This window comes from Chenopodium quinoa, unplaced genomic scaffold (genome assembly GCF_001683475.1).
Source record: "Chenopodium quinoa cultivar QQ74 unplaced genomic scaffold, ASM168347v1, whole genome shotgun sequence".
Taxonomy (NCBI): domain Eukaryota; kingdom Viridiplantae; phylum Streptophyta; class Magnoliopsida; order Caryophyllales; family Amaranthaceae; genus Chenopodium; species Chenopodium quinoa.
Genome location: NW_018744420.1, coordinates 443,185 through 457,975, shown reverse-complemented (window position 1 = coordinate 457,975; position 14,791 = coordinate 443,185).

The following is a 14,791-nucleotide window of genomic DNA, read 5'->3' as shown; positions in this document are numbered from 1 at the left end:
GTAATAATTAAAGCGTGTAGAAGCATGCTAGGACTTGTGTAATTATTTCCAAGTTAGTATCATTTTAGGTATTGATTGGAATTGTTGGTTGGATTGATTTGATGATTGGTTTGTGAGACATGAATTATTTGAGATGAATTATTGATGGAATTCATAATGTTGGAATAATATATATGGACCACACTTTTATTATTGGTATGATTGAAGGCATGTTTAATTAAACTAAATGTTTAATTTGGTTTGGAATATAAAAAGGGAATTTTATTATGGTTGATATAATTATTATTAATGCTATAAGCATGGGGGTTGAGCTAGTTAAGTGTCTTAGTACATGAGGATTAATTTATATTTCGGTGCCCACGCGCACTTAAGGTGTTTATACACCAAGGGATAGAATTTGTGGTGCCTACGCGCACTGAAGGTGTTTTTACACTGAGGTAGTTTAAAAAGGGTTCGACACTAAGTTAAATGTGGTCACTAAATATTCAAGAATTAAATTGGTATGTTTGATTGCTTGAATGAATTATATATGTTGGTTGTTTTATGATTTGAGAGTCATCACCAAGTTTAAATGTGTAAATAACGTAAAGTGAAAGATACCACGTACCAAAACTCTTGAAACGTATATACCTTGAGTATGAACATATAAGGGGAGTTATGTGACTTTATATTTGATCATAACTTCTACTGGGAGTATAGGATGCTGTATTTTCCTTTTTATTATGTGTAGGAATTCACCACTTACGAGTGATTCTTTTATATTGGCACGATCAGCTCCCGTGTTAGTACCCCTCTATTGGGGCAGGTTAGGGGGGAAACCCGTTTGATGCGTAATCAAATTAAATAAGCAATTATACTTGCCTATTGTATGAGTTGTATGTTGTATGCTTGGAAATAGGTGCAAGAAGGTAAGTTGTGTGATGCTAGGATGTAAGCATGTTAGTGTGACTCATTTACGCTTATGTACTTAGCATTGTTGATTGTGTGTTGTATGTTTGTTTGGCCTTGTCTTTATCTTGGCCCTACGACGACGCATTTCTAATGGCGAGTAGTGGGGAGAAAGTAAAGAGAAGCCTTTCAGGTGATGAAGCATATTCTTGATGGGCATGAGTGAAGAGCGAATCTTGTTTAGAATTTGTCAGATAATATAAAACTCCTTGATTAGTGTGATTTCCATTAATCAATATCTATAACGTATATATCTAGGATGAAAATATTCTATGGATATTCTCTATCAATTTCTATAAGACTATAATATGTTTTATGTGTTTTAATTATTATATATTTGCTTATGAGACTAACGCAATGTTTTAAATATCCGGTTTGAGTTTTTAAAGGGCCTGCAATGGTTCCAAGTTGTAGGTTGGCTTCGTTTGACTTTGGTTTGAATTTACTTTTGTTTGGTTTGACCTTTAAAGTTGGTTTGTTTTGAATGATTTTGAAATGAGCCTTCCGCTGTGTGTCTTTGATATTTGTCTTAGTCGTTATCACGGTGGCAATAATGTCTTAGAATTTCCTATTTTGTATTTTAAAAAGGGCAAAACAGGTATTTTTAAAAGGGAAGGAATTTCTAGGGTGTTCTCCAAGTCCGTAAGAAAAGAATCCCCATTGATGAACTCTTCTTCTGTATTCTATGCATATTCTAGGTTTAGGTTAGAACCAACTCCATTTGTGAAAGTTTGGAGGCTTTTATTAGTTGTTTCATAATTTTGAACAAAAAATGATTTATTAATAAATACATGCACAATGTCACAATAATTGTCATTTCTTTGTGTACATCATATTGAATGTGATAATTCTACTTTAAAATTACTTGTACAATAGATCATCTCTTGAAATTCTACACTAAAAATTGATATAAAATACAGTATGCAACAGCATCATATCGCCTCTACTATTAAACAACAATAATAAAAGGCATAATGTGACAATGGCATTAAACATAATTTGAGCTATACAAGTTTTATCGATCTATTAATCACATGATGCAACTAATTTACGTATTTAATCTCGTATAATCATGCCCAAACATGACCCCACCCGGTCTTAGTAATTTTTATTCGATCAAGCCGACTGAAAATCTCAGTCATTCGTGAAGGGGAAAGGATAAAAATGGTATAAGAAAGGAAATGAAGGAAAATAGCAAACAATTCCCATTTATATCACATGTTTTTTTTGGATATATTTTTCTAAAAACCATCATTTTATCTTCTTTGTCACTGACAGATCCCTTCTTCCTCCTCCTTCTATCGTCACCTTCCTCTCTTCACATTCGCACAAACAACCTTCGCACCGTTATTGGTGGGGAAGAATTACATTGAGCCTCAAATGGGACAGAAATACAGGGTGGAAGTGATAGGCTAAAGTCGTATCACCTAATCAAAAGTAATTCCTAAAACCACTAACTAATATAGATAGGGAAGTAGGGTCGAATCCACTGAGAAACAAGTCTTTCTATTCCTAATTAATTAATATAATCTAAATTATCAAGTAACCAAATTGTTTTTGTGAGAATTAAACTAATAACTAAACTAAAGCAAATTAAATAAGGGAGGAAAACAATAATAAAAGGTCTAGGGTATAGGTTCACCAATAAATAATATTACAGGGTAAAACATAATAATCAATCATCAATGCATAGATTAATCAGATCATAAAGGGCTTTCGCTACGTATTACGATCACAGAATTAATCTACCGGCATTAAATCGCATCTCTCGAATCTTGACTTAACCATTTATAAATTAACCTGCCTATTGAAACTAAGCCTAAACATCAATTCTCATCTCTCGAATCTCGAATCAATATTGCATAATCATACAATTAAACCTGTGCAAACCTAATTGTATAGCATTAAATCAATCAATAGGAAATCAACCAAAACATTGACAATCAACAATAATAAATTACCACGTCATATTAATTATGGATCCCCACAACCCTAAAAATAAAACTACTCGCACATTTTAAAACCTAAACTAAGCAAGGCAATTAAAGAAAGCATAATTAAATCAAATCAATTAAATTACTGAAAGTAAAGAGGGAAGAAATCGTTACCAAAATAGACAGAAGTAAAGAATTGCATAAACTAAAAGTGTCGAGAGGGATCAAGAGTATTAACTAAAAGCTTAAAACTAAAAACTAAGAAATTAAACTAATGAGAAAAGTAAAGAGAGAGAGAGAGAGAGAGAAAAGAAGGTCCCCAAACTCGCTTAACAAGAGCGTATTTATATTAAACTAAGAAAACCTAAGCTAAAATGAAGATTAAACTGCTAAACAAACTCAGAAACACGGGCCCAGTCGGGCGCCATCTCGCCCTGCCGGGCGCGCCTTTAAGCGAGGGCTTGCCTTGCCGGGCGAGCTCTCGGGAAATTTTGGACTTCTTCAATTGGGCCATTTCTTAGTCCAATTCGCATTTCCTCTTTGGGTTCTGAATACATGTTCCATTGCCCAAGACTCTTCTTCTTCGCCGAGCCCTTAATCACTGATTTGACGACTCTAACATGCCTTGGGCTATGAAATATGGTCATAATTCTCCAATGCTCGTAGTGGCTTATCATAATTCCGGGAAAATGCTCTAAATCTGCAATTTCCTATAAAACAATACCAAAACTACGAAAACACTAGAAAACGCATATTAGTAATAAAAGTAGCTCCGTAGAGCTCAAATAAACACAATTATGACCATTGGGACGGGGAATAAATATATATATAAAATAGACTTATCAGGAAGCCAGGAATTAAAATTCAAGGGGGCCGAAACTTATACATTAGAATAAAATAATACGTATATTTTTTTTCCTTTGCAAAATTATTGTTTTGCACTATTATAATTACCATTATTTGACCATATTTTTTAGAAGAAAAAGACCATGTTTTTACTAGTACTCTATGTAAATAAAACCAATGTTATTAAGTATTTCGCAAAATGTATGATTAAGCTCAATTATTTATAGTTCAAATAAATCAATTTTTTAACATATACAAATTACTATTAAGGGTATCAATTATCAAATTTGTATAATATGTTGATAAGCGCAAAAGTAAAGAAAAATGAATCAAATAAGATTAATGTAAAATGACCCAAATGGGCAAAACTAATTAACTATGAAGTAAAAGATTGCAGGGGTCCTCAAAACTAGTCAAAGAAATATTAGTAGTAAGTTCTAACAAAGTAATCATAATCAAAATGCATAATTAACAAAAGGATATATAAAATGATAAATGGGCAAGAAGCTGAAGTAACTTCTCACTGAGCTGTGATTTTTAACATTATAAAACAAGAAATATCTATTAATAACCCTATTAAGTTAAGGATGTCAACTTTGAAAGTAAACGAATTTGTTGTTGGGCCACAGGGGTCAGGCCTCCACCAGTCCCTGGGGACAGGAGACTCCGACCATAGTTGTAATTTTCTCGATGGTTATAAATTATTGGAGGAATGTCAGTCTTATGATTTGCATGCTAACAAGTTTTTTTTAGGGAAGATGAAGACCTCTATGCTTTCGTGAGGGAATAAAGTTCTCTTTTTAGCCTAAGAAGCATAATGTTTTTATTAGAGCGGTTGTTCAATAACCAGTCCTAATTAGCATAATAGTTTGAGAGAAATTTAACGCATATATGGAGTAAGATATATTTCATTACTAATATTAATAATTAATAAAATATATTAATTGTTGTGGTTATTTAAATACTAATCTAGTTTTCATTCATATATATGAGGGGGTGAGTTATATAGCATGAATGTGATACGTTATTCCATTTCAAATTTTCAAGTTGATATTTCTTATTGCAAAATAGTTGGGGCATATTTTGGGGTTCATGGGAATAAGCATATGCTTTGATGAAATCCTTATATCTAGCTTTGACATGATTATCATTTTTCATACCTCACGAAACTGATTTCAATCAAACCGGATAAACCCTTGAAACCCTTGTCCTTTTGGTCGGTTGTAGGATATTTTATTGCTCGTTATTTGAAATAGTTTGTTACAAGTATTTATATTTAAACTTGTATTTGAACATATTTTATACTTTTATTTGTAGACCAATGCATCCCTAGAGTATCAACTGCACAAGTCATGAGAAGTTTTAAAAACCCATCACCCCAGGCCAAGGTTGTATTACATTTTAGGATTACCAATTCAAGAAACACGGAGCATTTCAAAACATGTTCCCATCCATCATATATTCTTCCCATGCTGTGAGACTCCATCCATTCATAACATTCCTCACATGCTTAATCACATAGGTAACATCTAACAAAGTTATTATTTTACACTTTAATCATTATTTTTCCTTCTCTTAAAATTTCAGTTTTTTTTCTTAATTGTGGTTTGTTTCTTGTTTCTTGTTTCTTGTTTTCTTAAATTAATAATGCCAAAACTGGCATTTATGTTGGTAATCCAGTTTTGGTTAGGATTTCTTATAACATAATTATGCTTGTGTCCTATGATATTCTTAAACTTTCTAAGCATGCTTCTCACTTTTATGAAACCATCCAATCTAATAGAAGGCGCGAGGAAAAAGAGGAAGATAAATTATGGTCCTAACTAAAAAACTCAAGGAAAAAAATTTGCTCCTCATACATATAAGCAAGACCTTATCATAAATTTAATAAACTTAAACAAAGATTTATGATTGTTGAAAATTACATTAAAGTGTTTGAGAGATTGTCCTTGACATGTGATCGCAAGGGTGAAGAGGAATAATAGATGTCCAAGTTTGTGATGGGGTTAAATAAAAATAATAACCAGGAAATTTCTAAGTGTTTTCAAGGGCCTAATATAGAGAACACAAAACTAGATGATGCAACCACTTTAACGGACCAAAAGAACAAGGGTTTCAAGGATTCTAATGATATTAATAAAGGCTCTAACACTCCTACCCCATTGGAGGACGAGAACGATAACAAGTTTGATTATTCAAGGGTTTCAAGACTTTATCCGGTTTGATTGAAATAAGTTTCGTGAGGTATGAGAAATGATAATCATGTCGAAGCTAAATACAAGGATTTCATCAAAGCATTATGCTTATTCGCATGAACCCATTCTCACCCCAAAATATGCCCCAACTATTTTGCAATAAGAAATATCAACCTGAAAATCTGAAATGGAATAACGCATCACATTCATGCTGTATAACTCTCCTTCATTCTTTGAGAATTTTTCGCCTTCAAAGACCCCCTCATATATATGAATGAAAACTAGATTAGTAATTAAATAACCACAACAATTAATATATTTTATTAATTATTAATATTAGTAATGAAATATATCTTACTCCATATATGCGTTAAATTTCTCTCCAACTATTATGCTAAGGACTAGTTATTGAACAACTGCTCTAATAAAATGGAAGCAAGTACAATTTGGCTCAAGCTATCAACTAATTAATTTGGCAATGTGGAAGAGATGGATGAAATATTGAAATACCGAAAAAAAGAGCTAGGAGCGCTTTGCAAAACTGATTTACTCACAAAGCATAAGAATAATTCACCAAACATCTCAATCAGTACATATAGCCTGTTATCATGGCATGATCAGATTTAATACTAGTTATATATGTTTTGAAACAAACCTAAAATGTAAATTGTGGAAATCTCATGGGAGGCTCAAGCCTGAATCCGTGAATTGTAAACTCACTCAGGTCCCAATGTGGTGGTTTTTGGGTTTGCAGTTTTGTGTTCATGAACAAAGAGAAAATTTTCCCATGCGTTTGTACAAAAGCAAAGAAAATTGTCGGCTGAGCTTGTGTTCAAAATTTTCTTCTAAGCTCTAGGATAGCTTTGATTGCCATACTACAAAATAAAATAAGAAAATTTCAATGCATAGTCACACAAAAATTTAGATAAAAGAAAATAAAGATACAAGTATCTTGGTAATTATAAAAAGTTATCTGTTTATTATTCATTTTGTAATTGGATATTTCAACAAACACGAAACAAATTATATTAATATACTATCAAATTACATGAAACTATATATATATATATATATATATATATATATATATATATATATATATATATATATATATATATATATATATATATATATATATATATATATATATATATATATATATATATATATATATACACTCCAATTATTAGTTGGAGATCAATGGTTTGATGAGGATTGAAATTTTAACTTAAGATGGTCGTAAATGTAAAGAAAAATAGGGCATTCTTATTTTTAACAAGTTCAATCCCTCATAATTTCAATCTCATAAACCGGGGCATCGCCCGAGTCAACAACTAGTATTAAATTTAAATGCGATAATATTAAAACCATACTAACACACTACTAACATACAAGGAACAAAAAGCACAAAAAAATAAAAAAATAAATATGGATACATACGTTGAGTGTCACTTCAAGCTTAACTTAAAACTAACACTCCTAACGCTAGCTTAATTTATGAAAACCCCTTTCAAACGAGTAAAAATATGTAAGCAAAATCTAAGTAAGCTTGAGAAGAACCATGGATATTCCCGTATCATTAAGATTGAGGGTTAATTAAGTATAAATAAAGTCTTTCCAAACAAGCAGCAACTAATGTAGCATATATTACATTCGCCAGACGTAGTTGTTCTCCACGCCATCCAGTTAGAACATGTGGAGGTAATATCCAACCTAAATACATATAGGCCCAATCATGAACCGAAGAACCACCAACATGTGTGAATGAAGTATCAATTATGGTAGGAGGTTTGCTCAATATGCATGCCTTTAATTCAAGATGTCTTTGCCTAAGCATTTATACATTATCCAGCGTGTTCTCAAGCATAACTATGTAGTAATTTTGCAACAACATTCTTAGATCATGAGGATGGGAGATACTCATTTCCAAATTGTAAATTAAACATATTATTCCAACACATAATGCCAACGAAATAGGGTTGTTTTCTTGATTTGTCATGATGTCCAAACCTACAATCGAAGGTTCACCCATTTGGGTCCTTTCATCAAGCTCAGTTATTAATGCGCACAACACATTAGTCAAAAAATTTTCATTATAAGTTACATATGTAGTGTAAAGATGTTCACCATTATAATAATCGGTGAAAGATATATTGTAAATGTACTCATGATCATTTCTACTTTCTCCTGCTTCCAAATTTCCATTTTCATTGTGATATTGCGATTCAACAACAACAACATTCATACCTACAACATAATATTTATACAATAAATTTGTATTTGTAAATCATACAAAATATAACTAAACAAATGATTGAACTTGTATAATAAAGGGGAATACCAAAATACTTCTAGATTCTATTTTTTTGTTTATGCCACAAGGCTTTGATCATGCATTTTACCACTAACTAATAACTGATTCTAAGTTTATTAGTTTTGATCTTGCCCATTTTAAGATGGTGGCTTATTATTCATCAATTCAATATTGTTGTTCTGGTATTGTTTCGATCATTGTACTCTATGCTAGAACAAAGGTAATATACTTAGAATATTTACATGCCATAAATAAAAGATATACCTAATTTTTTTACATAATCTAACAGATATCTTCATTATACTATTCATCCTTAGAATAAAAATATATGTTTTTCTCTTTGATGTAGAAAATGATTTTGATGCAACGTATATGTCAAGAGATTAAGAAAGGATACAACAATCAACATATTCTTACAAACAGAAAAAAGGGATATGGAAGTTTCTAGTCCATATGTTATTTACCTTATGGTCATTATTTTAATCAATTTAAGATCATAAATATAATATATATTCCAACTAATTTTCTAGAATTGAATCATTATATATTATTTTATTAAATTAAACTAAATAATTTTCATCTCTAAACGAATTTTACTCTTTATTTGCAGCGTCTAGTTCATTAATGAATGTATCATGAAATTTCAGAAATATTTGTGCAATTGTATAATTTTTTTGATTCATCATGCATTCACCAATTGCATTTTTTATTTACAAAACCTTATCTCACACGATACTTCTCTTTTGCATAGTATTATAAGGCAGTGCAGTAATTATTTATTTCTAGGCATATAAAGATAATGAAATCATATGGTTTTAAAAATATTTTAAAGCAATCTTTTATTTACTCGTATTAAGGAGTATTTAATATCGATATATTGTATTTTACTTAAGCAAAAATACTATTGTACTTGTTTAGTCATCTGCAATAGTAATTCTCTATACAAAAATTACTAAAGACATGACTAGCTACTTGATAAAATCATAAAATGACATTTTTGTATAATGACGGAAAAGATATCCATCACTCCAAATATAATAAATAATGCTTCATGTTTTAGTACCCACCATTAATACACCATTATTTCAAGATCTGTTGATTGATGCCACGACTTGGCTTTTAAAAACACAATTAATTTTACTTTATAGTCAAATAAAAAGTTTCATTAATTAATTTTTATTTAGGAATTTTCTAGGCAATTTTAATGTATGAATTATTAGAAACTAAAACCCCTAATAATATTGTCCTTTACTACCTCCGTTCCAAAATAATTGAATAGTTTGACTTTTTGCACTATTCATGTAATAACTTTCAATATAGTTTTATACTAATATATTAAAAATAAATATTATCATATAAAGTGTCGTTAAATAGGTATTAATCTAAGGTTTTATAATATCAACTTTTTAATAACGTTAAATTATTTATATTAAAGGTCAAGTAGTGCATTGGCAATTGTGTCAAATTTAACTGTGTCAATTATTCTAAAACGGAGAGAGTATTAAAATCAACTCGAAAGTTTTCTTTCTTCTTTTCATTTTTGGATAGAAACGCATTACTTCTTGAATCTTCACATATGGAATGGATCCCCACTTCCCAAAACCAAAACTTGAAACCACTTTTTTATGTGTTACTATTAATAAAACATGCATACTAGTGATAGTGTGATACTACGTGTCTAACATACATATCATGAATTTTTTTTTTAATACATATCTTTTTCAAGAATTGAAATCAATTAAAATAATAGATAGGAGGAGGGATAAAGATGAAGGGAGGAATTGATTATTACCTGATTACGCTTGCACCGTTCAAGGAAGCACCGCGATTGAAGGGTTAAAAATAAGAACGTACAACAAAAAACTACAACATATAAACATACATATTAGTGTATTCGCTAAAAAAAAGAAATAGAATATTTATTACTAATATGAGTACATGGTACTACTCGTAAACAATAAGGAAAATCTTAAATGGGCCTAAAACCTTTACAATAATTATATTTGAAAGTAGATAATTTGATTAAAAAAATTAAAACTAGATAATGTAATATGTGAAAGTAGGTTATTTGGTAAAAATAAATAAAAATAAAAATAAAAAAGGGAATGGAGCGTATGACTAGAGAGATAGAGGGATAATAAAGTGAGAATTTTTTTTTTACTTACCCAATTTTTATTTAGCAAATATAATCACCAAACTATTCTCTTACTCTCTCACTTATATATATATATATATATATATATATATATATATATATATATATATATAAGAAATGCATACCTCAAGCTCGAAGGTAGAGGTTTTAAGTCTATCTTCGGTGCTCCCTTACCATTGGAGTCCTCTTCCTTCTCTTCCACTTGAAAAAGGTCATGAATGAAAGGAGTCTCTTCCTCCATGCTTTCTTTTTTGCAATCTTCCTTGCTTTCTTCAAGCAAATCTTCATAGAGTTGCATCTCCTCTTTGTGAGCACCTATCTTTGAATCATTCAACAAAACACTTTCAAGAGGATCATAAGTAGCAGCAAATGAGGACGGAAAAATTCCTCCATCATAGACTCAAGCACATCAACTTTATAACATTTATAGATGAGAAAGGTTGGTTCATGACACTATTCAAATCAGACTCTATGGACTCATTACCAACCTTTAAAGTCATCTTACCATCTTTCACATTGATAATAACCTTAGAAGTATCAAGAAAAGGCCTACCCAAAATGATGGAGATTCTCTCATCTTCATCCACTTCTAACACATAGAAGTCAACGGGAAAGGCAAACTTGCCAACACTAAGAGGTATGTCTTCCACTTTCCCTATGGGTAACTTGGTAGATCTACCGGCAATTTGGAGGGTGATGTTTGTAGGAGAAAGGTTACCTACACCTAGTTTTTGGTAAACCGAGAAAGGCATAAGGCTCACACTTGCACCCAAACCACACAAGGCTTTCCCAAGATGAACATCATTGATAGAACATGATGGGATAGAGAAACTATTTGGGTCTTTCAACTTTGTAGGGAGCTTTCAAGAAAGAATATCACTACAATTTGCGGTGAGGTTTACGGTCTCCACTTCTCTCCTTCCATTCAAGAGGTACTTCAAAAATTTAGAATAGTGGGGCATCTCTTTCACGGCTTGATCAAAAGGCAATTGGATATTTGGACCTTTAATAACCTCCAAAAATCTCTCAAATTGTGCATCTAGCTTTGACCTCACAAAGTGTTGTGGAAAGGGTAACTTCTCCTATCTAGGTTGGCGATTTAGGGGCAAAGGGATAGATTCTTTTGTGTGCTCTTTCTCCTTTAGTTCCTCAACAACCTCACTCTCTTTCCTATTTCCCAAAGACTCATTGGTTTTCTCACTCTCATCCTCAAGCTCAACCTCCTCCTTTGATTTCTTCCCAATATTTGGTTCACTCTCAAGAACTTTCCCACTCCTAGTGGTGATGGCATACATGAGCTTGGGATTCAAACCTTGGCTAGGAAGGGAGGTAGAAGAAGAAGAAGGGTGATTGAGCAAGTTGAGAGATTTGGGTTTCCATCATTTTCATGTGAGCCTTCATTTTCTTCTCCTTCACTTCATGACATTTATTAAAATTCTCTTGACCTTTAACAAAAGCTTCTTGGCTTTAGTGAAAAGTCTCTTGATTTTTAATAAAAGTTTGGAGCATTGACATCATAGGATCGGGAGGTGCCTCCAATTGAAGAGGTTGCGTATGAGAAACTTGGGGAGGAGGCCTCACTTGCTCAAAACACGGAGGTTTGTTGTTTAGGGAAAGTTTTTGAAACCTTTGACCTTTATTGTTGTTGGTTCTTTGAGAATTGATCCCCATATTGCTTTGACCATCAAAATTTGAATTTTGGTTTTCATAGCAGTTGAGGTAAGGTTGTTGGTTTTGATTCCCAAATCCCTTTCGGTTGGGTATCTCCTTCCAAGGTTTTGGTTATCAAAGCCACCACCTCCTTGATTCCAACTCCAACTTTGGTTCATATTGGGCCTCATTCCCATGTTTCCTATACGTGGGGCAAAATTCATAGCATTAACATCTTCCACATTGTCAACATATACTTGGGGAGGGGTTGGGTCTCACAAGAATACACACATTAATGAGTATCATGGTTATAACTACCACATGTATCACCAAACATGCATCCCAGGTGCATTGTATTATAAGTAGAAGGGGTAGGAGAATTCATACCATTGCCTCCCTTGGTAAAAGGGGATGTAGCATTTTGAGAATTCACTTTCATGAGCTCTTCCATTTGCTTTGCCATCTTGGTCATTTGATTGGAAAGATTAGTGATGGCATTAGCTTGCTCCAATGAATGAACCGTTCCCTTACTTGAGGTGGCTTCTCGCTCTCCTTCATACCAATCTTCATAGTTATTGTAGGGAATTTTAACTCCGCCCTACTATGGGTCATGTTTTTGAGCATGGCGGCGCTCCAAGGAAAAGAAGCTAGAGAAAAAAAGTCGCTAACAAGTTTTAGGAACTTGTAAACCATTCCTGATTATGAAGGTTACACCCCATTCACAATCACAGAGATTACTAACCCCATAGTGGTCCGGAACCATGACTGGTTGTTCGGGGATGATGGTACGAATCCAATCTCAAAGAGATCAAACCTGACCTAAAATAGGCCTCTACTTAATTCTTATGATATTCATGCGCGCTTTTTGATCAACATACACACATTAAATTAATCCTAAACCTGTTTAATTTATGTTGGTTGATTATTAATGAACTATTAAATCTAATATAGGTGATCACTTGAACTAAAATCATATTAACCTAAATCTGATTATTAATTATCTTATTAGGTGTGATTTCAATTACAAATTCCCTTTAAACCTGCAAAAAGCTAAGGGCGTGATCAAGCAATAACAACAAATCATGTATAATTAAGCAACATATGATTAACACAACGATCATTATAACAACATCGATAGGAGTAAGATCCTAGGCATGATACTAAATAGATTAATAACAATCCTAGCATGTTACTAATAACAAAATCAACATGTTATCCTAAACATGATACTAGTAATAAAAAATCTACTTATGCATGATTTCTATTCAAAATCAAAAGAGTAATTAAATAATTAAATTACTTACTCGCCTTGACCTTCTTGCTATTAAAATCAATACACACGTTAGTAAACTCCAAGAAAGTAAAATCAATAAAGTAAATAATAAACTAAATTAATTAAGAATAGAAATATAGATTTGAGACCAAACTCTCAGAAATATCAACCTTTCACGTCAAGGTCAAAGACAACATCAAGTGGGGTTTGGAGTATTTGAATCACGCAAAGGAAGTATGGTGGATGATGGATGAATCGAGGATGTGTTCAGGCTAAGGCTAAGAACATGGGTGCTCAAGAATTTGAGAATATGATGATTATTTATGATTGTTGACAATGATTGTGACCGATTCTTGATGATTTGAAACGAGGAGAACGACCTCTATTTATAGGGAAAAAGAGAGTCGAAACGATCAGAAAAAGATCAGAAGTTTGAACGCAATAGAACTTCTTTTGACGTGACGCGAAAAGTTTGTCGCGACGCATTGGACCCTGTCGCGGCGTGACATGTCTGACGTGGCGCGATGGTCCTGTCGTTACGCGATGGTTCCTGAAGATAGATTAGTCGTAAGGAACTTGATTTCTAATGGAAATATGTTTACAAAAGATATCTGAACGTCTTTGAATTTGAATAGGATTAGGATTATCATATGAGAAGTTTTACTCAGTCCCGAACTCTTTAATCTCTATCTTTTCGAAAAGGATAAATTAGACTTTTTAGAGGATTCTAGAAGATCCTAACTGATTTAGGATTAGGAGTATGATCATATAGGGCCTAATAAAATTTTTGGACTCCATATTATCATTGGGTTGTACTAAAAGTGGACCTAGGCTCGGATTAGACTCAGTTTAGTATTTTGGCCATAACTTGTTGGTTTTAAGTCGGGTTTGAAAGGAATAATGTCCTTTGAACAAGTGTATTATTCCGATAGAGGGTTCGGAATTAATTAGGAAAGATAATTATTCAGTGAGGTCAAGTGATCGGAATGCCTAGCCGGAGGCCGCTTCCAATTAGTAATATTAATGTATAATTAATATTACAGCATGCTCTTGACTGAACCCTTCGGGTCACACCTAATAATCGTGTAACCGAACAAAGGCGAAGAATTAATCTGAAGGATTAAATAAGTCGATAGAGATTTAACGAACTAAGACGTCGGATTCCGAGCTTAGAGCGTCGAAGCCGAGCGTCAAGCGTCAAGCTAAATTCTAGGAATTTACAAGACGTACAAATTAGTCAAACAACAATATCAAGTCATCGCACGTAGCCCTACCCTCGCAATGGCCTAGCCATGCAAGGGCTAGGGCAGTGTGGCTATTAAAGCTGCTAGCATGCAAGGCAATGGCTGCAAGCCCAGCAGTAGCATGCCCGTGGTGGCTGGGCAGGTTTGCGCCATGCCCTGCTAGCTAGTAGCGCTAGCACGCTAGCAGCGCGCTATAGTCTCTCTTAATTGAAAGCCACAACATCTTGAGTTT